Here is a 20,967-nt window from a genome sequence, read left to right as displayed (position 1 = left end):
CTGATCATTTGCTGATATCTAGCATGTGGACAGTTTGTGAACGATTGGCCAATCTAGGAAAGTACCCTTTGTGCATGCAAAAATGGTGGTGAAAGAAAGAGATGTTGGAATGTTCATTCATCACACAGTAACAGGGACATAAAAATTGACAGACAGCCCATGAGTGATTAGGAAATTGTTCTTTTGTTACTGCATGCAAGTAAATAACCAAATTTTTTCTTGTGTTGTTGCCGTCAGAGACCTATATTTCTTCTGGGATTGCATGTGTAGTGGCTTTACCATTTTTGTACATTTTATTTTTTTTTATGTTTGCAGGAATGTCACCAAATTATTATGTGTTTATGAGAGTGAGTTCAGATTCAAAAGGGCTTCAATACAGCATCATTTCCATGACATAACAATCACATCCCAAATCACTGGAGGATCATTTGAGATCAATCTCGTAATATACTAGGACAGTAGTCACCAACCTTTTTGGTTGTCACGGACCACTCATTTTACAGACTGCGGACCACACCTGCGCGGGGAGCCGTGTGTCACTGAAAGGGGAAGAAACTTCCCCCAGAGTGACGTCATGATGCCAGAACCCAACCACTCTCCCATCACAGGCTCAGAAAGTGGGTGGGTTGTGTTCAGAGACACAACCCACCCAACGCCCGGAGCCTGCGATTCATATGGGGGACATGGTCCACGGCTTTAGCTAATGCGCCCCCCAAGCGGGGTCCTTCTCCTGACCCTGCTAGGGGGTGACCGCTGTACTAGGATGTTTCTTTGAGAGTATGCATTATCTGTTCTTTGAAAAAGTTTAATTGAATGTCAATGAATGACTCCCATGTTTCAAAAAATGTTTATCTAGAGAGGCCTCAATTCAGGCTATGGGGAATACATGTGCCAAGAGACAAGAATACAAGTTTATCCTAATTTTTTTATTACAATAAATTTATCATAAAACAAATTTAAAAAACGGCACAGTTGTTACAATTTTACTGTCATCCACCGATTAAGAAAAAACAAACATTTCAATTTCAGATATAAAAAAAGAAAATCTGACTAACAGGAGAATGTGTGATACCCAGTTTGATAACTGTCACTCATACTCATGTGAATATCTGATACCCAGTAGGATATCTGATAAGCAGTTAGATTTTGACACATGTTTGATACACAGTTAAATATCTGTCACCCTGCAGAATATCTGATATGAAGTTTATTTGATACATTTTAGTACATCACAAAAACCCTTGAGAAGCAGATAAAAACGTAGCAGTGCAGTTACCATGCTCTTGTTCATAATTCAAAAAACGTCCATATGCACGTTCTTTACCCTGATAACAAAAACACATAATTTCCATTTCTACATCACTGACCCATTTCTTAATGATCACATCTGTTGTTTTGCCATGGTCTGCAAACAATTGTATTGGTATATATGTTCATCTTCATTTCAAAAAACTTTTGTCGTTTGTGTGAATATATAAGGAGGGAATTGCCGTCACTTTAGAAAGATGTCCCCTTACTTCTTGTTGGGTCTACCAGAAAGGATTTAGATGGAAATCCCCTAAAGCAGAACTAAATCCTGTTATACTCCTTGTTCCATAGCAGTCTTCTTTCTTTTTCTTCCTCTTTGTGATCTTCGGCCATCTTGATTGGCCAGGCTGAGATGACATAACATAAAACTGGTATTTCCAATGCCGTTCTGTAGACTGCCACCAGTACCCGTGTTTCCAAAGAAGCTTAGCAGTCCCTTTATCCAGTGGTTCTGCACCCCCTGTCCAGTGCTCCATTTAATACTGATCATGCTCCATGAACATGATGGATGATTGGGGGAGAGGGGGAATGCTAGACCACTGGAAACCCCAACCCCTGTGCTCTATGTTGAGCACTGGTCAGACTCCCTACTATGCTCATTAAAACCCCCAACATATTTTTTTTTACTGTATAAGCTACCTGACTGAACTATGTAGCTATTGTTAGATCCACAGGGGATACATCCAAAATTTATATTCATCTTTTCTTTTTGAAAAAAAAAAACTTTTTGAGGTGGAATTTTCACCTTGGGCCTGATTAATTAAAGCTCTCCAAGGCTGGATAGAATAGACTTTTATCAGTGGAGCTGGGTGATCCAGCAAACCTGAAATGGATCTGGTCCAGGATTCAAAAAAATTGCTAGCAAATTGCAAATAACCTTGAAGAAATCCATTCCAGATTTTTTAGATCACCCAACTTCTCCAGTGCATTCTCTCCAGCCTTGGAGAGCTTTAATAAATCAGGCCCAATATCCTCATAGACAATACAGTGCCTATTCCTAAATTAGAAATCCCCTGACACATTAGCCAAGCATCCAAAATGAGTAAAACAATCCTGCAGTCCATAGATCATCCATACAACCACCCTTAGCTTTTTCTAATTTCACTCTTCAGTTCACTGTAGTCAAGCATGTCGCAGCAGTGGGAAGTTTTCATTGCACCTTGTGGGCAATTGAGCATGTTAACAGGACCATGATCATTTTATAGCTAATTACTGCACATTGTGATGATTGCTTCCTTTTAAACATCTCCCGCTTTGTAGTTCCGCAGAAATTAGGGCCCCTTTTTTTGCCCACACACATTGTAGATTTATGGCACTTCTTGCTGTGATACTGAACCTATTCACTTTCTCTCTACCACAAAGATCTGTGGAATGTGCACCACAAAGGGACGGTGATGATAAGTCCAAGTTTTATCCATGGGTCCTTGTTTGACATCCTATAGGAGGCTTGTCAGACTCGTAAATACTTGAGAGACGTCATGGTCCCTCAGGAAGCTAAAAAAAATATATAAACTGTGCTGGTATTTCAAGGTGCAATGAAAGACATAATACATCCCTAAGATATAGTTGGTCTGGGTTGTCCTTTGACATTTGAACCAAGAACCTGAAAAGATGAACTGTACGCACCATTTCATCTGCAAACCCCAAGCCAATAAACTTTCTCAACAATATGAAGTTCCTGAAAGGACAGGGAGATGCAAGCTGTTCAAAGCATTTAATGATGTGACTTTTAAGTAAACCCGTACTCCATTTTTAACTTCCTTAATAAGCTATTTCCAAGCAATTAGCAGCGTTGTCAGTCTGTGGAGTCAGGTTTTTCCAAAGGCAAGAAAAGAATAAAATTATTATAAAATTTTTATATATTAAAAGAATTACCAGGAACAAAAAACTGCTTAGACCTTAGAGGCAATTCAAGGTCATATAAATAAATTTTGTAAAAAATGAGGATACCAATATAAAATAAAATCACAATATATATTTATATTTGTTTATCCCCAATTTATATACGACTCATTGATATGACCTAGTTGTCTTTAATGTCCATCTTAGCAGTTTCTTGTTTGGTTATAATTTGATCATTTTCTTGGGATATGGCATTTCACATCGCTTGTGTTTTCTTCAAGCATAGTGTAGGTTTCAGTAGGTTTCGTGACAATCTTAATGGATTATAATACAAGAATCGGCAGCAACATGCTTTCCTTAAGCCTTCATTATCCAATTCTCAAATTAACAGAAACATTCCATTGATACTCTTCCCAAGGACTTGTTTTTTCTTTCTTTTTATGAAAATGATGTAATGCAGTGTGGTTGATGTGGGGCCGTTCAGGAGCAGAATAACTGAAATTAGCTTTTCAAACCCTCAGGCCTCTTTTCATGTCCATTGTACTAATTACCAAAAAGCTAATTTAAATCTGGCTTCCTTATTGACTCCAATAAATTTTGCTATTTTGAAATCTTAATTTTTGCAGAATTTCAGTAAAATGTACAGCATTCCAAATGCCCTCAGATTTGGCATAACTCATTAATCTGAACTCCAGCCTTACATTCAGTCTTGCACAGTTGTACAACTTGTGCTGATCTTCCTTGTGGTTGGTTCAGACTTGCTTCAGGATTGAGCGACTCTATGCAGCTCCCAGCAGCTGGCGCCTTGCTGCTCGGGTATTGCACTGCAGCATTGGTTTCTAAATAACCAACATCTGACAGCCGGTGGCAATGAGTGGTACCAGTATCACTTACTGCCACCCCAGTTTATTCTCTATGGGGCGGCCACCAGAAGACGCTACATGTAGCGTCCCACCAGAGGCAGTGGTTCCGCGGCATAAGGAAGTATTGAATGCACTGCAACCTCATACCCAGTGTTAACATTAAGCCTTAATTTACCCAGTCAGGTTCTGACAGTGTGCATTGGAAGCTTCAGTACGTCAGATAGTACCCATCTCATTTCCTGGCAGGAGGATATCAATCATCGTCGTTGTCTACCCCTTTCTTCCAAAGTCCATGGCCAGCCCTTTCCATTTATTGGATCTCAGTTCCCTCAGCCATGGGGACCTCAGCATTACATGTGGGCATTACCAAGGGCATTCTGTAAGCAAATGCAGTCTGCCTAAAAACACCCACTCTTGCAGATTGACAATCACCTATGAAGGCATATTGATGTTTACATACCTCCATGAGCTAGATCATTGCTTTAATCAGGGCTGATGGCTAATAAAACTACAAGCAGGGTGCTGTGATGTTTTCAGGAAGATAATACAGCACTACAACACATTACTTGCCCCTTTCACCAGCCATGGTCTGCAGGTATTGTATACAAAATCACAAAAACACAATTATGAGACCACCAAGTCTAAAACAAAATATGTAATAGAAAAAGGGGATGTTTTATTTAAATAAACCAGGACAGGCAAAGTAGATTTATATTCAGCTTTAACTGGCAAGGTTATCTAATATTAGCCATGCCAATGTCTTTTGGTTTGTTGCATAACTTTACACAACCATTGTAACAGTTGCCGAAGGCAGAAGACTGTGCCACCCCTTAATGAGATATAATTGTTTATTGGGTTCCATGCTTGTGTAAATCTTTCTCCTTGAATGACTTTTATCCGTCACCTGTCTTCCTCAGAATGTAATCTTTGGTCATGGTGTATTTTATTGGTCCCCTAACAAGTTAGCTCCCATCATTTTTGTTGTTCCTTTTTCCTTTTATTCCTGTTATTATGGTTTATATGAGCATAAAAACTTAATCTACTGTCCCGTGAAAGCCATGCAAAAGAATCCAGCTGTTAATTCTAACAGGAAATCTTGTGGTGCTGCTTCATGCCCTTTCATTGAGTTCACAAATCCAAATGATATAGATACCGCCAATTCCTGCAACTGCAGCTGTCCGCACTCACAAAGCTCTGACTGTTAGATAAGCAAATGCCAGCTGGAACAAGAAGTTTCCCTTATTACTGGATGCCCTGCACTTAGCCAAGTGGGCAGCTGTCAGCTTGGGTGGCAGCAAAGCAGCATGAATGGGAAACCCCGATCTCTCACAGTCATCCTGAAGCTATGTTCTGTCTTTGCCAGCACAGCAACGGAGCCAAGACTAGGAAGTCAGTAGCCAAGTGTGATATCATCATATCTGCCTCAGATAAATCAAGCTGGATGTGCGCTTATCTGTGCGTGCACTGCAGTCATTTATCTGCATCTCGACCGCTGTGATGTGGCTGCGATACAGAGATAGGCCTATGTCATGTGGCATGTGAGCCCATTCATTGAGAAGCCTATTCATGATATTGCTGAAGAGTCTGTACTTTAAAGAGCTAATTAGTGTAAGGGAATGCAGGACAATGTAAATTCCAAGATTAAAACACTAGGCAAGTCTTCCATGCAAAGCAACAGGTTCACCAACAGATATAAAAACTCACCTTCCTTCCACTTCTCTCACCCACCAGAACCAAAGAAAAACATCTGGTATTTTGAAGTAACTTTGGCTATTCTCGTCTGGTGCTCATGCAATATTCCATTGATGGTGAGTAATCCACTGCTGAAGTTTCTTCATTGACTGAGTCCGCTATAAATGGGTTTCCAAGGCTGCTGTGTGGTTCCTCCCGTTGACCTCAACATCAATACAGGGTGTGGTGGTAATGTGGACGTCAACAGGAGGAACCATTGAGTGGTAAGGGAAAGGCATTTCAGGAAGTGTCAGGTTAGCTCTGTTAGACTATAATTTAAAGAATATCTGTTGATTTAAAGTGATCTTCTATATTTTACTGCAGGTCAGCATGGCTTTTGAAGGATGTTATCCCACAAATACTGGTAGGTACAAAGGCTTCTTTGAATGGCAGCATGACTAAAGACTCTTTAAAAGTTCTATGTAATATGTTGGGGCTATATAAATACATAATGATTATAATCAGCAGTCAATGTTCAATGGAAATATGGCAGCTGCCTTATGTATGGTGTTCCTTTTTGATAGGTGAAAGATATTTGGAAAGCATGAACGTGAAATGATTACTACTCAATATGACAGCCTCCGTACCTCTCCAATGGAAATTTTCCTTTAATTTCTGGCTGGTTACATACTGGATTTGGTTGAGATTTGTGTTATCTGGAATTGTTTATAAACAGCTTAAATTATGCGATTTCCATGGGGTTCTACTTCTGTTAGTCCATATCTGGGCAAATACCAATCATTTCCACACTCTCGACCTCCCAGAAATAGGCCCTGATTTATTAAAGTTCTCCAAGGCTGGCGAGGATACACTTTCGTCAGGGAAGCTGGGTACCCAGCAAAACTGGAATGGAAAAAAGTTATTAGCTATTTGTTAGCAAATGTTTTCAATCCTTAATCAGATCCATTCCAGGTTTGCTGGTTCACCCAGCTTCACTGATGAAAGTGGGTTCTCTCCAACCTTGGAGAACTTTAATATATCAGAGACAGAGAATCAATATGGCAGCTTTTGAGCTTATTTCCCTATATTAATTCATCTTAATTTATTCTTGAATTATTGTACAGTTCGTTACTGGTTTTGAGAGCTTAGCATAAGTTTAGCACAGCTTTTCTTTAAAAATGAAATAAACAGATGCTACCTTATATTCTGGCTCTTCGGCAGTCTTGTCTAGTCTAGTGCAAGTTTAGGCATCATATCCATAGTTTGGCTGGCAGGCATTCCAATATGTTTAGATATGCAACAGCTGAAAAGCCACATATTGCCTCCTAAACAGCAACACCAAACAGCAGATAAAATCACTGAGCAAATGCTATCCAGGAAATATTGGAGCAGTCCAAAAGAAGACTCAAAATAACGGTTTTTATTTTCTCTAAGCTTTATATGTTCAGTTGTTGCCAGATTTGACAAATGTTTTACTATGCAGTGGTATGGGTGCTTAGAACTTAGATACAGGCTGTCCAGAAAAAATACGTTTGTGTTACCTATAGAAAATAATGCGGGCAGATTACTGTATAGCATGAATTCCTAGATAGTAATTAACCACAAGAATCAGGTAGGCCTTGTCTCCAGTTGCCAAAATCCTGAAAAAAATGAGAGCATGCTTTCTTAAGCTACATACACACGTGCAATAATTGTCGTTGGAAAGGATCTTTCACCCCGCTGTGCACTCTCCCCATTCACTTTCATTAGGATCGTTCGTTGTCCATCGACCGTGGATTCGCCAGGATGGTCATTCAGATGATGGACGACGGACGCTGTACACACTCCAGATTCTCGTAAGATATCGGCCCTCAGCCAATTATCAGACGAGAACCATTGGACGTGTGTACATAGTCTTACAATAGGAAAAACAATTGTGGTTTGCCAAATTTGCTGTCTACTATGGCAGCTTTGTTGCTGCCACCTTTAGATCCTTCAAAATGATGCAGTCTAGTAGGTACAGAGCATCTGATAATGTCTAATTATCTAATAATATTATCTTAATAATAATCTAATTACTCTAAATCGATATTTGGACAAACCTGTCATAAAATAATTATTTAAAGCAGACTTTGCATCCAAATGCATGGTTTACATATGCTGTCCAGGCTACTTTTACGTTTTACATTGGTTGTAAATGTGTCTGTAAAAGGGTAATATTAGAATTATTATCACCTTTCCCATTCTTCACCTACATCACCTAGTGTCCTTCCTGGTAAAGTCCTGTGTAAGTGAAATCTCATCCTTCTCTTGCAATGGCTTCTCATGGGATTTCGCCAGTTCTGCATTCTATGGGATTCTACCTGAAAGGACCCAATATTGTAGAAGATGTATAAAATGAGTATCAATAAGAAGGGATGAACCTTATTAATAGAACCGTAGAATCATTGTGCTCTAAATGGGCAAAACAACAACCTGTTTAATGTACAGTGCTGCATATGTTGGCGCTATATAAATACTGTTTTGTCAAATTAATAATAATAATAATAATAATAATAATAATAGTTATGAGAAAATAAAGAAAAAGAGATGAGTAAGAGCCAAGTCCTATGTTCTTGTTGGGGAGTTTACTCTTGCCTAGTGGGATATTCTGCATAACATTGAGGTTGTAGGGTAGGTGCTAAAATATCCTGCAAATATAGAGGACTTTGTATGTCCTATGGGTCAGCTGAAGTGCAAACTTTTATATTTGTAGGGAATCTTCAAAGCTTGTACTCTTTTGCTGACACTGACTGCAGCCAGCTGCTGTCCATTGAGGTCTGAAGGTCTCGATTATCTACCAGTTTCCAAACTTCTGCAAAAAGTGATCTTTTTACTTTTTTATTCTCCACTTTTCTTTATTTTAGCTCTTTTGTGTTTTTTTTATTATGCTTTATTTTAGCACAGATTTGTGCTAATCACTCATCTTGCATCCCTTGTTTTCTGCACGATATGAGTTGCTCATAATTCTTTGGCCTGATATCCATTTCCTACTTGTGACATCTGTGCAGGTCACCGTGACTGTGAGATCACGCAGTGTGTATTTACTGCCTTCCGCATGCATTTCTTGAATGGCTCAGCAAAGAAAAACTTCATGGGAGAAAGACAAGCCAGACAGAAGACGGATCTTTCTCATCGCGTCCTAGTGCTAGTTTTTCCCAATGGCCAGGGCTTTGGGCCCAGCAATAAACTCATACTATTGCTGAATATGAAATCATAGAAATCATAACTTTTTTAACTCTGTTCTCACTAGCAAAGTTTGCATAGATGCCCTTCAAATAAGCATTAAAATGTATTTAAAGTGAACTCAAAATTCCTACCAAATGGTAGAAGTTTTTGGCAAAAGTGACAAGCAAAGTCCATTTTACCAATTAACCTTTTTCTGCACCTGTCACTGCATGCCATATACGCTATGCAACGTAGAGCCCAGCTCTTTACTTGGCAGTGCCAGGAAAGGACAAAGATGCTGGAGTCAATGTAACTGCACATGTACAGGAGTGTTATCATTGATGGCCACCCAATAGCCAAACGGGATCACGATGGACCTGGAAGAGTTGGCAGCAAAGATGGTGGCTTTAAAGGATGCAGTGTTGACTGGATCCTAAACCTGTCATTGCTGCAGGGCACTTAAAGTGTAAATGTGTGCAATATTTGACAAGTATGCTGTGCCGATTATGGCAAAAGCTTAGCCACACCAAGGCATGGCTGACACCATGTGATTTGAAATTTAACTTGGATTAGATTTTAAAGTATTTGGCTTTTATTACTCTCCAGGGCTCCAAGTTATCCTCATCAACTGTCCCAGTGACAATAGTATCACCAGAACTTTAGCAAGGTAGGGGGATGATAAGTGAAGGTGATCCTATTCAATAATGAAAACCTTTAATAAGAGAAACATGAAAGGTGTCATTGGTGACCTCTCATTAAAAAGCTATGTGTACTATTTAAGGCAACCCCATTTATTTCAAATGGTCTACCAACTCATTGGAATATTGGACATGCGCTTTTTTAATGCAGCACGCCATGTTGCACAGGTGGTTCCAGTATATGCATTTCAGCATTGTGACCATTTAAAATAAACAGCTCTGTAATGCATTGCACTGTTTGCCACCTTGCATTACGGTAATGGGTTGTGATAATAAAATGTAGCAGTGTGAATTGGTTCTTAGTTATCAGGGAGTGGGACCCTGAAAGCCCAAACAGCTTGATTGTCTTTGGTTAAGTTGCAGCACGATTCACTCGCTTTTATTTGTACAAATTATTAACATTTTCCGTAACTCTTAGTTTATTTTCTTTTCATCATTCTGAGTGGGTGGAGAGGTATTGAAGGCTGCATACTGACCCATATCCCTATTATATTGTACTCTTTCAGTGTGGATCAGCTCTGGTTGCTTGCCAGGTAGCCGTTCTGGGTGAAGATCAAAGAGAATCTTCTGGTATGTCCTGTAATCTTAAATTGTTTATTTAGGAGTGATTATCAAGGTCTTCGCTTTATTGTGTTCCTTTCAACTCTGGAACTTTGTTGTGGCCTTGTGTTTTCTTCGTCTTATTGCGTTATTTGCAGAGGGTGGTGACTTGCATTCTTAGCGCTGCTTCTCACCGACTTCTAGTTAGCACTTGGTAGGACTGCAGTCTCCTTTTGACAATATATGTTTTGATGGAAATAGAAACATTTGACTTCTTTATTAAATTGTATGCATTATATTGTAAACTTATTCTCATAGATGATTGGGGAGCTAAGGCTCTGGTGTGAGAGCAATAATCCTGCAATTTTGATGCAGCTGTAATGTATTTAGCTGATTTATTCTGAAAATCCATTTGGGCTTTAATAATAAAAGGTGGATTTACTTTTGTTGCAAAATGTCAAGAATTTATTCTTGGAGATGTTTAAAGGTAAAGCGTACTTACCCCCAAAAGTACAATCTGTCTGTCCCTCAAAGTGCATCAAGAATCTAAATCAGACCCCCTACCTTGGATATTTTGATACAGAGATCTGCCCACTAAGTTCTAATGCCCCACCAGTGGTAGTTGCAAACAATAATGAGGACATCTTCAGAACTGGTTTTAGGGTAGGATAAAACTGGTCAATAGCCGCCACTTTCCCCAGGGTCCCAATGACAGAATGGCAGAGCCCCAGACTTTAATTTGTTCAGAGCACAATTTTGTCTAAAGCCATCCCTGGCCATCTTCTGGCTATTAAGAAAGCTAGGAGGTAGATATTGGAAGTCTCTACCTGACTAGCAGAATTCTAATCCCTAGCTATCAGAAGTTTGACTTCATGTCTACCTCCTATCTATTATGGATGGTCAGGAGATCTGTGTACATGGACATACGTTTTAGGGGTCCAGTTTAGATTTTGGATGCACTTGAAGAAGGGGGGGGACGGGACAAAAATATACCTATACTTTTGTACATAGGTACAGTTGTCCTTCAAAGTTGATGAAAGTTTGCCAAAGGCAAGGTTCATAAGTTGTTTTTTAACGAAAAAAATTGCACTTGTACATTCAAAAGATTCTGCAGAATAAAGTCTAAATGTGGTAATAACCAGCTACAGAATGAACACAGAACTAAAGAAGTAATTCCAGCCTCTGCAGAGAGTTTGTGACGTTTAGGCACCTTGAACTTACTCTATAGCACTGTGCTCTCCAATAATAGTTGAACATTGTTGGAGTACAGTATTGCTGTACATTCTTCAAACCTTACAAAGTTACTGTAAACTTTTATCTTGAATGTTAAAATGATGAGTTCATAAAATCTTGCTTTGTGTTTTTGTGGAAGAACGTCTTCCTGTGCTTTGGTTTCCTGATAGGATGCAGATGACAAAAGCAGGAACCTCTAAGAGTGCCACCATCCGACAGCTGTGCAGAGCACCGTGTGGAAGACACATACAGACCGCTCCCTGCCATTGCAAATGACAGGACAGACAGATTTAGGGTGAAACTTTGACACAGTGGTAATAGCTGCCAAAGACCTCGGCAAGGATCACAGACTAAATTGTTCATACATGAGATAGCTGTGGATGCTGTCATGGGTTCTGGAGTGCAAGTGTGAAAATGCAAATATTACAGAAAAGATGTGGGCTCTTTGAGTTATGTAATTCCACATGACCATTTCATAGGTTTCACATCACTTTTCAGCAGAAACAACTACAGTAGGCTACTACTATTTCTGTCTCTCACGATATAAATGTATGCTTATGGAATAGAACTAAGGATCCGTCTGCTCTCCATGCTTCCATGGTCTCATACTAACACCTGCAACCCAACCCAAGACTTAACACTTTACCAAGCCTAATGCGTACACACTTGCAACTGCCTGATGTTTACAAAACTCAATAGCTTAAGCTGAAATCTACACATACAAGTTATGAGTCAAAGTAGTGACCAGTCCTCCTTTTCCTTCTACTCCCACCCTTCTCCCCTCCCAGGGCTGTTTAAGTGAAGGGCAAACTGAGCAATTGCTTAGGGCCCCAATCTTCCCTTGTGCCCCTATTACGTGTGCAAGAACCTAGAATGCTGTGCATTTGGAGCCCATACATCATACTTGCCCAGGGCCAGCCTCATCTTGTCTACCACCATCCTTGCGTGCTCCTTACATGGTTCTCAAAACAGATCATATGTGCTGTGCAGTCTCTTTAGAAAACTCTATAGTGCCAAAGCAATCTGTTGTCCTGTACAGGGCAATTTGTACACCCAATCACCTAAATCTTATTGATGCTTTAACATGTGCTACTGGCATATCAGCATTAAAGCCCAACCCTAGGCTTCCACCTCTTGCAATTTCCTTAGCACAGTGTTTCTCAACTTTTTTAACATGGGGGAAACGCCTTTAAATAACTTTCAGGTCTTCAGGGAACCCCTACTATAATTAGTAAACAACTCACAATATATTATCCTGATGATTGTTGGGAATAATTCCTCTTACTGGGAAGAATGACCTGGGAAAGTCACAACCTGAGAATCACAAAATGCTCATTGCTCAAGGAACCCCTTGCAATCTCTCGAGCAGGGGTGTCAAACTCAAATACACAGAGGGCCAAAATAAACTTAGACAAAGTCGTGGGCCAACCTTGAAATTTTTTGAAAAAATTGAGGACATTTTTCCTTCTCATTAGATTTAAACCCTTTTCATATGGAAACAAAGAGGTTTTGCTTCACATTCAATCTGGAACAAGCCTATAAAAGAGAAAGAGGCATGAATTTTTGTAAAAAATGTTTTTAAGAAAAAATCCTATGGCTCTTTCTCTATTTGTAGCCTTCTGAGTTATATTTCAATGGTAACCTTTTTGCACAGGCTAACAATAATAATAATATTCTCCATGCCTTGGAGTAGCAAGGAAAAGTACAAATTCAAAAAGTACAAGTACAAAAATTCCCGGCATTATTTGCATCTATAAAACAGTCCAATACTTGGCCACACATAGGCAGAGAGCCTGCTGGTCTATAGACACGAGTGATGCCGGGAATTGTAGTAGCAGTGCTTTTGCAATGCAGAGGTGGGCCAGCTGCAATTCATATTTAGGATTCCTTTGGGGGCCACATAAAAGGACGTTGGCCCCCGGGCCCTGTTTGAGAAACACTGCTTTAGCACCACTCTCTGTATTATAGTATGTGAATGCATGGGACTCAAGAATAAGAATGGGGGTCCATAAATCCCCACATCCCTCACAGGATGTCCTTTCTGTTCCAATGCTGGCTATCATTCAACCCAGAAAGCTATTACCGTAGTGGCCAGCGCTAGATAGGAGTTTTTCTGTTTTTCTGTTCTAAACCCTTGCTGGGGGGACCATTCCCCTATTTAAAAACATTTGCCTAGAGTTGCTGTTTGAAGTAAACCTGTTGCTTTGTCCTGAACAGATTCTCTTTAAAGGTAGATTTTTTCCAATGTAGCATGGCAGGTCTCTGCATTTCCATAAGACAGGTTTCTCTTTCACCTCTTGTAAATATCCTCTAAGCTTCCGTGGTGAGCTTTCAGAACAATAATGCGTGAAACCCCAGTTTAAGGCACCGTGCAGAAGGTTTGTCCACCAGTTTACTTTACATGGATAACTTCTGAATGAGTCACAATACTTTCACTGTTACCCTGAGTACAGAAAAGCATGTTCTGACTTTATCACTGATCAAACAGGCTGCATCACTCCATTACAAAGGCACAAAGGAAAAATGCTTTGCATATTAGCAAACTCCAGCTGTAATATACCTGGCACCCCATCCACCGGTGTACAGAAGTGATCAACGATATGGGAAATGCTTTAGAAGCTTTCCATCTCTGAAGCAGATTTGATTTCCGTTTTATCCTGTCAAACTGTTTGCATTTCAGTTTAGCTTAATCTGGAGCCAGTGGGGTTTTCCAAAGAGAAAAATAATATGTTCCAAGTAAAATAATGGAAGTCGATTACAAGCTAACAATGGATGTGACTCATCTGCTGCAGAACTAGAAAAGCCATTGATTAACATAACAGATAAAATGTATTTGTTGACTGTGAACCGTGAACAGGTCCTTAAAGAGAACCATTTAATAAGTTGACCAGAGCATAATGATACATTCATACATACAAGATCATTAGCAGATCCAAACCATAACCTTATTTTGCAAAAGACATAGCAGGGCTTATTTATTCATAAAAAAGCTAGTTCCACTTTTTTATCCTTTCTCCTCCATTTCAGTGCTGCTTCTGCAGACGTCTACAGCCGTACCTTCTTGCCCATATCCAATCATACCATCACCAGTTGCAGATTGTTGCCCTGGGCTGGTTAGCTGGTGGACCATCCTTGTGCGGACCCCACCAGGGAACAATGTGACAAAGTGACATCGAAGGAGCAACTGGAACTGGTGACAGTTGTCACCTTTATTAGGAAATGTTTGAACAAAGCAAACTCAGCAGATATTATTTGAATGAGAACTGCAGATTTATTTATAAAATACTGAAAAGAACTTTTGAAAGAATATAATACACTTAAGAAATAAGTGTACGTTATATGTTGTGCAGATATCCCCCTCCACCATTCACTGACCTAACCCACTTTCCCCCATATCAGTGTTTTTTTTATCCAAGGGATTAACCTTTTTCCCTAGAGGTTGCTAAACGTTCTTTGGGCAATGAGCAATTGTTGTCTCCCAGGTCAACTCAACTGACACCAATGATCTTTTCGGCTATCTGTAAGGGTGACATTTATCCCAATGACCAGCCATATAAGAGGCGTTCTTCCCAATGACCACCACACTAATATACTGTGAGCTACAGTAATTATGGAACAGTTCCCTGAAGACCTGAAAGTTATTTAAAGGGTTCCCACATATCGAGAAACATTGCCCCATACACTTACCTTACAAAGGGCTGCAATCCCAGGTTTGTATTCATTCCTTCACTGCTTGCCTTCACTTGCCCTTCACCTGCACCGTATAGGCTATAGACTTTTATGGGGCTCATTTATCCTTGTTTAGCTCCCCAAGAAACATATAGACGTCTTTGGGGCTGCACTGTACGGGCATGAGCTGGTGAAAAGACTGCAGTAGAGGAATTTAGGAAGGAAAGGGTAAGTTTGAAACTACCAACCCTTAAGTATATAACAAAAATATTTTGGTATGCCAACCCCTATAATATAATATGTTAAAGAAAAGAAGACAAGAAAAGCTGGGGTTTTGATTCATGCAGCAGGGTCATGCCTGCTGTAAAGATCAAACTACAGCACCACAATCAGACGCTTCTTTCAATGCATACTACATGTTAATCAAATGATGTACCTATATCCCTTTCATTTAATCCCAACTTGCTATTTTTGAGTGCATATCAAACTTTACTTTCTGTGGTTCATAAAGTCCCCTGAGGAAGCCAATACAGGTGAAACGCGTCAGAACATCACACCATACTTCTCTTGACTGTAAAGTGTTCTCAACCAATGATTAGTACTGTCTAGATTATTAGTCCCAAGCATTCCCCCACCACCTTCTTGAGGGGATGGGACAATATTGATTGATTGTTTTTATGCTGTCTTCATGTCTTGAATGTATATTATATGAGAAGAATATACCTTACTTAATATACATTTAACATTATTTGCCTTTAAAACCCCAGCTTTTCTTGTCTTCTTTTCCTTGACAGTAGGGGAATTTAAACAGACATGGGATCATTACCCATTAGATATTGGTAAATACTCAATTGCGGAAGTGTGGAGGGGGAGGAAAAATAATGGTAATGGGGTAGGGTGGATTTGGGGTTATGTGCATATAAAAATGTTTTGATCATTTAAATTTGAGATTGTATTGTGTTTATTACATTATTATTGTAGATTGTAGTATCCATTAAAAGTTATACATCAGATTCCAGCACTTACACGACAGCTCTGATTGGTTGTATAGTTCTTTCGTTGAATAAGGCGGCCAATATTGTACATGAGCATAGGCTGCTGGTGTCAAATATTTCCCAGACAGCTCTGAATGGTGAGAACATTTTTTTTTCTGAATGGGACGGCAGCTTCCTGCTTTCAGTGTTTTGTTCTGCATCATTTACTGTCAGTTATTGCACCTCTCAGGTACAGACAATGAACTGAATCAGAATGAAACTGCCATTGGGGTTCAGGAATGTGGTGAGCTGTATACAATAAAATAAACCTTGTAAGACGGCGAGCTTCGTTCTATGCAATATTGTCCAGTTGGAAGACAGCAGAAAGGTGACAATAATGTTTAACATGATATATACAAATAAATTAATGTTAAATCTGAACCCTCCATGCTGTATGCACTTTGTTCTATACCTATCTTTTCCAGTTGTCCTCAGGGTAGTCAGGTGACACAAAGGGTCCTCTTATTTTTTAAGGCATTGAGTGGTCCTTATTAAAGCAAGAACAGTGCTGACATCATCATTCTGAAACACTATGAGTGACAAGGTGCCATGCTGATACCCCAGTGCAGGGCGAGCCCATGACACCCTGTACTCACAAGATACCCTCAGTCTTCTAGTTTGAGGAAAGGTTGGGATCGTCATTCAACTTCTGAAGTCCAAGGAAAACTAGGGACAACAAAGACTTACTTTGGGGTCAGCTTCAGACGTGAGGTGAGTATTTTAGCCAGGTGCATTTCTTTTACCCCTACTGAGGTTTGGAGTTAACTTCTTGAAAACTAAAAAAATGACAATAAGTAGGTGAGTATACAATAAGTACAATTCAATAGTTGGTTCACATATGGTGAAAAAGGCTTCCCCCTAGAAACTGATGAGGGGAAATGCCTTTAGAGAAAGACATAGGCTACCTAAATATAAGTATTGAAAGAATAAGAATGGTAATCGTCTCAATCCCGACGCGTTTCGCCAATAGGCTTCTTTAGGGGCTGGATAGAGACCAGTAATGCGACTGTATAATAAAGTACAATACATTTTTCAATCATTATACAAGGAATAATCATAAAAGTAATCTTATCTAGATGATCATCAATCAGCTGTATCATAAAAAGATTATTCTCCTCCTGTATCACTGTCTGTATTAGTCTGTCATTTGCAATCCCTATTTAATGTACAGCGCTGCATAATATGTTGGCGCTATATAAATCCTGTTTATTAATAATAATAATAATAATAATGATAATAATATTTCACATTCTGTTTATTGATCCTTCCATCAACAGTTTTCTAGTAGTGCATATGCACACAACAGAGCCTGATTGGCTACAAGTACTGGTCCTTGCAACCCTATTGGGGATTTGAGCACTGCTAAACTAGAGTTGTCATCTCACTGCAGGAAGTTAGACAATTTTTGGATTCCTAGAATTTTTTTCTGCAGTGTGTTTAAAAAAGATAAAACATGTTGAAATGTGTATATGTTACTATAATAGACTGAATATGTTTTTTTATTTACCCAAATATATATATTAAGCTATCCTAAACTTTAGTGGAAAGTCCCAGAACTTCATTCCTTTTTTCCGTCTATTCGAGGACATACGCTAATATCAGAGTACTATAAATTGGCTTCAACAGTTCTGGTTCCGCCCGAGTCGCAAAAAAGGGGAATAATGTCTCAAACAAGTGGGAAGTGTGACACGGATCAGCTCTCGACGTGTTGGTGAATGAGGACATATTTATATATGATGACAGAAGCACTTTAGTTTAGCTTAGCCTGGCCCAGACAGTGCTGAGTCCCATGTCTCGGACCCTCACAAGCTTTTCCGGGATCCTGTACCCTGATGGGTCAAAAAACGCATATATATCTCCGAGCTCACAGCTGCACCATATCAGCCGACTTGCACCACTGTTTATGTTTAGGTTTAACAGATGCAGAAGTGATGGATGAGGTTAAACTGAACTTGCAAGTTATATTTAAACATCCTATTCTCTGTCTTAATCATTTCTAGGCCTCATAAAACATCCTCAGCAGCAAGAAAAGTGGTTACAAATGAAAGCAAGTCATTTCCTGGCCGGCTGGAGTGTTTTTTTTTTCTTCTTGTTGTATGTGTGTTAATGTATTTATATACTCAGCCATTCAGGGCAGAGAACTGATTGTGAGATACAGACAACTAACTTTCCATTTCATGGACAATTTACCAGGCCTGAGGGTTGCAAAAGGACTTGTGGTATATATATGTTAACTAAGGGTAACATTTTGCTTCAAGGAATTCTCTGAAATGTGGCATGAAGGCATATATTGGAGGCACACTGGAACTTGTGACTGTACAGAGGACGGAGAAGTTCTCTTCATTTGGGACCAGATGCTTTTGGTGGTCTTTTCTCTTCGGTTGGCCTTCTTGTTGGTCTGATTAATAGAAATCTATTAATATTATCTTGTATTTATATAGTGCTGACATATTACGCATGGGGAGAATATACAAACTCCTTGCATATATTGTAGTGGCTCGGGTTCGAACCTGTGACCTAACGCTGCAAAGGCCACAGTGCTAGCTAATGTAAAGTTATGGACCTAACTTTGAAATGATTGTATTTGAAAACCAATGAAAAGGAAAGAGTTATATTCAAACCAATGGTAATTTACTTTCCCAAGACATCTACTTTCAAAAACCAGGTACCCGGGAGTGGATGAAACCAATCAATTTTTGCATAATAATTTGTGTTGGTCCTCAAAACATGGAGCATTATGGGGTGAGTTCTTTGCTGTCATATGGTGCATAAGTATTTCTACTTCTCATTTATGAAAATTGGAAGCAGTGCTCAACCCAGGAATTTTTTTGAGCCAGGCTTGTATTGTGACCCAACTCATCAGTAACTATCCAAAAACAGCCGGGTGGTCACTGAAAAGCGCCGCGTGGTGCGCCCAGCTAAAAGGGGCTAGGGAGAACACTGGTTGGAATCATTAATTTAAAGCTAATTTGTTTGAGTTTTGTTCCTCCTGGTTCCCCTTTTTATCCCCTAATCAACATTCTAATAAAATAAAACTCTATGAAATAAAACTTTCTGTTTCCCATACAAACCTTTTTTTACACTGAACGACACAATTAGTAGTCTGCGCCTCTTTATGTAATGCAGGGAGATTATTGCTGGTGGCAGGGGTGGGCAAGCTAAACACCCTGGCATATGAGGATTCACAGAGGGTAACAACAATGGGCATTTTAATTTTTTTTCCAGAATTGTTTTTTCTATGGTAAGGACATTATATAAAATTATGAAAATTATGTAAAATCCAAAGTATTACAATTACCACCAGAACAGGAAGTGGGTTGATATCTTTCAATGTAGAAAGCTTTTTTGGTATCAGCCAAGTGGGGATTGCTCTTTTTTTTAACCCACCTTTATATTCTCACTTATGCCATCCACCAAAGACTGTGGTAACATTGCCTGTGAATTGGTTATAGTAAAAAAAAATAATAATGATTTTGCCCCAAAACATAAAGCCAAAATAAAGAACCTGAGGGAAACACATTTATTCTGGAAGTGGAAGTGACTGAAGAAGAGGAAGCACTGCGACCACAACCGTTTTTCTGCTTGTGTTAACTGTACAAACCACAAAACCACAATGATCCTTCTCTAAACAGGGCTGAGGAATAAGATCTCCATTCACAAAATCATCAGCGTGAAAAAAAAAGTTCATTATTATTTGTGTAATATATTAAGGACCTAAACTAGTAAGATCATAAGCATGCTACCTGGGTCTCCAATCCCATACAGTGCATGTCATGCTTTGACGTGTTAGAGATGGATGCAGCATGCACAGATGTAAAATGCACACCCAGCATGCAACCATAAGCTTGCACATTCACCATAGCTTGACACAAATCACCAGGGATGACAGCTTATATGAAGAGACAAAGTCACCTCATCTGTCTAGGGCAATAAGGTTGATTTACTACAGGAATTTAGGCTCTTCACTTATCAAGGTAAAATATCAACTTGCAAGGGATAATTTACTTAGTGTAATTCCCCCCAAGCTACTTCCTTTTTTTGCATGCTACCACTAAAATAAAAATATTTGACATGCCTTAATATTATCTCCCTATTTATCTGCAGACCAAGCTGTCCAAAGGCAGGCTGGAAGAAACTATAACATAGCCAAGAGGAGATTTTCAGTTGCACCCCTATGTGCATTCACAGGTAAATGGAAAACACCTGATCCTCCCTGTACTGCAACCAGGGTTGGATTTCCCACAAGACCAACAAGTGGGTTTGCATTTTAGTCCCTGCCAATGGCTTCACCCTTTCCAGCTGTCTTCTCTGCCCTGCCTGACTTGTATGTGGATCCTGTGCCTGCCATACGACTTCCTTCCAATCTGTACTGTCCTTTACACACCTGGCGAGGAGCCTGAAGAAGTTTGGCAAGAAGTTACACGCCGTCCCTGAGCAACTCCATGTAACTGGCTCACTCCTTCACCGCATTCAATTTTCCAGGGTCTGGGGCACATGAGCTCTGCCCACTCATCCCTAAACTTGGAGAGTGGAGAAGGAGCTGCCAGTTGTCAGTTTGAAGGTATTTGGATAGGAGGGTGAAGGTAATGTGACCACGGGGTGCAGGTATTAGGGGCTGTTCAAAGTTGGTGGGAAGAGAGGAGTAGCATAAGCTAGCTGGCCTAGGGAATAAAACATATAAATCTGGCCCTGACTGCAATCTATTAAAAAATAGTGAACATATTCAAAAAATTATGAAAAATGAACATAAACACATACTGAGGTTCCATTGAGGATGAATTGGAATGCTCAGTGCAACATGCATAGATGGGTCAAGTGTGCACCAATATGGGCCTATATAAGTCCTCATAGTACATCACCTATCCCCTATTACTGCCACTTTTACTAGTTGGCCTGCATGTAAATGTACCAAAACATATAAAA

General features: G+C 39.6%; 1 long non-coding RNA gene across 1 annotated transcript; it reads left to right on the top strand.

Annotated features, from left to right (window-relative positions):
- The first annotated feature begins 5,255 nt into the window (after positions 1-5,255).
- On the top strand, positions 5,256-20,640 carry LOC140338693 (uncharacterized). Its single transcript, XR_011922302.1, has 3 exons — positions 5,256-5,821; positions 6,069-6,108; positions 20,149-20,640. It is a non-coding gene; the product is annotated as an uncharacterized lncRNA (long non-coding RNA).
- The last annotated feature ends 327 nt before the right edge of the window (positions 20,641-20,967 follow it).

Source organism: Pyxicephalus adspersus, chromosome 9 (assembly GCF_032062135.1).
Source record: "Pyxicephalus adspersus chromosome 9, UCB_Pads_2.0, whole genome shotgun sequence".
Classification (NCBI taxonomy): domain Eukaryota; kingdom Metazoa; phylum Chordata; class Amphibia; order Anura; family Pyxicephalidae; genus Pyxicephalus; species Pyxicephalus adspersus.
The sequence above is the reverse complement of the archived record's forward strand: the minus strand, read 5'-3'. Positions and strand labels throughout refer to the sequence as shown.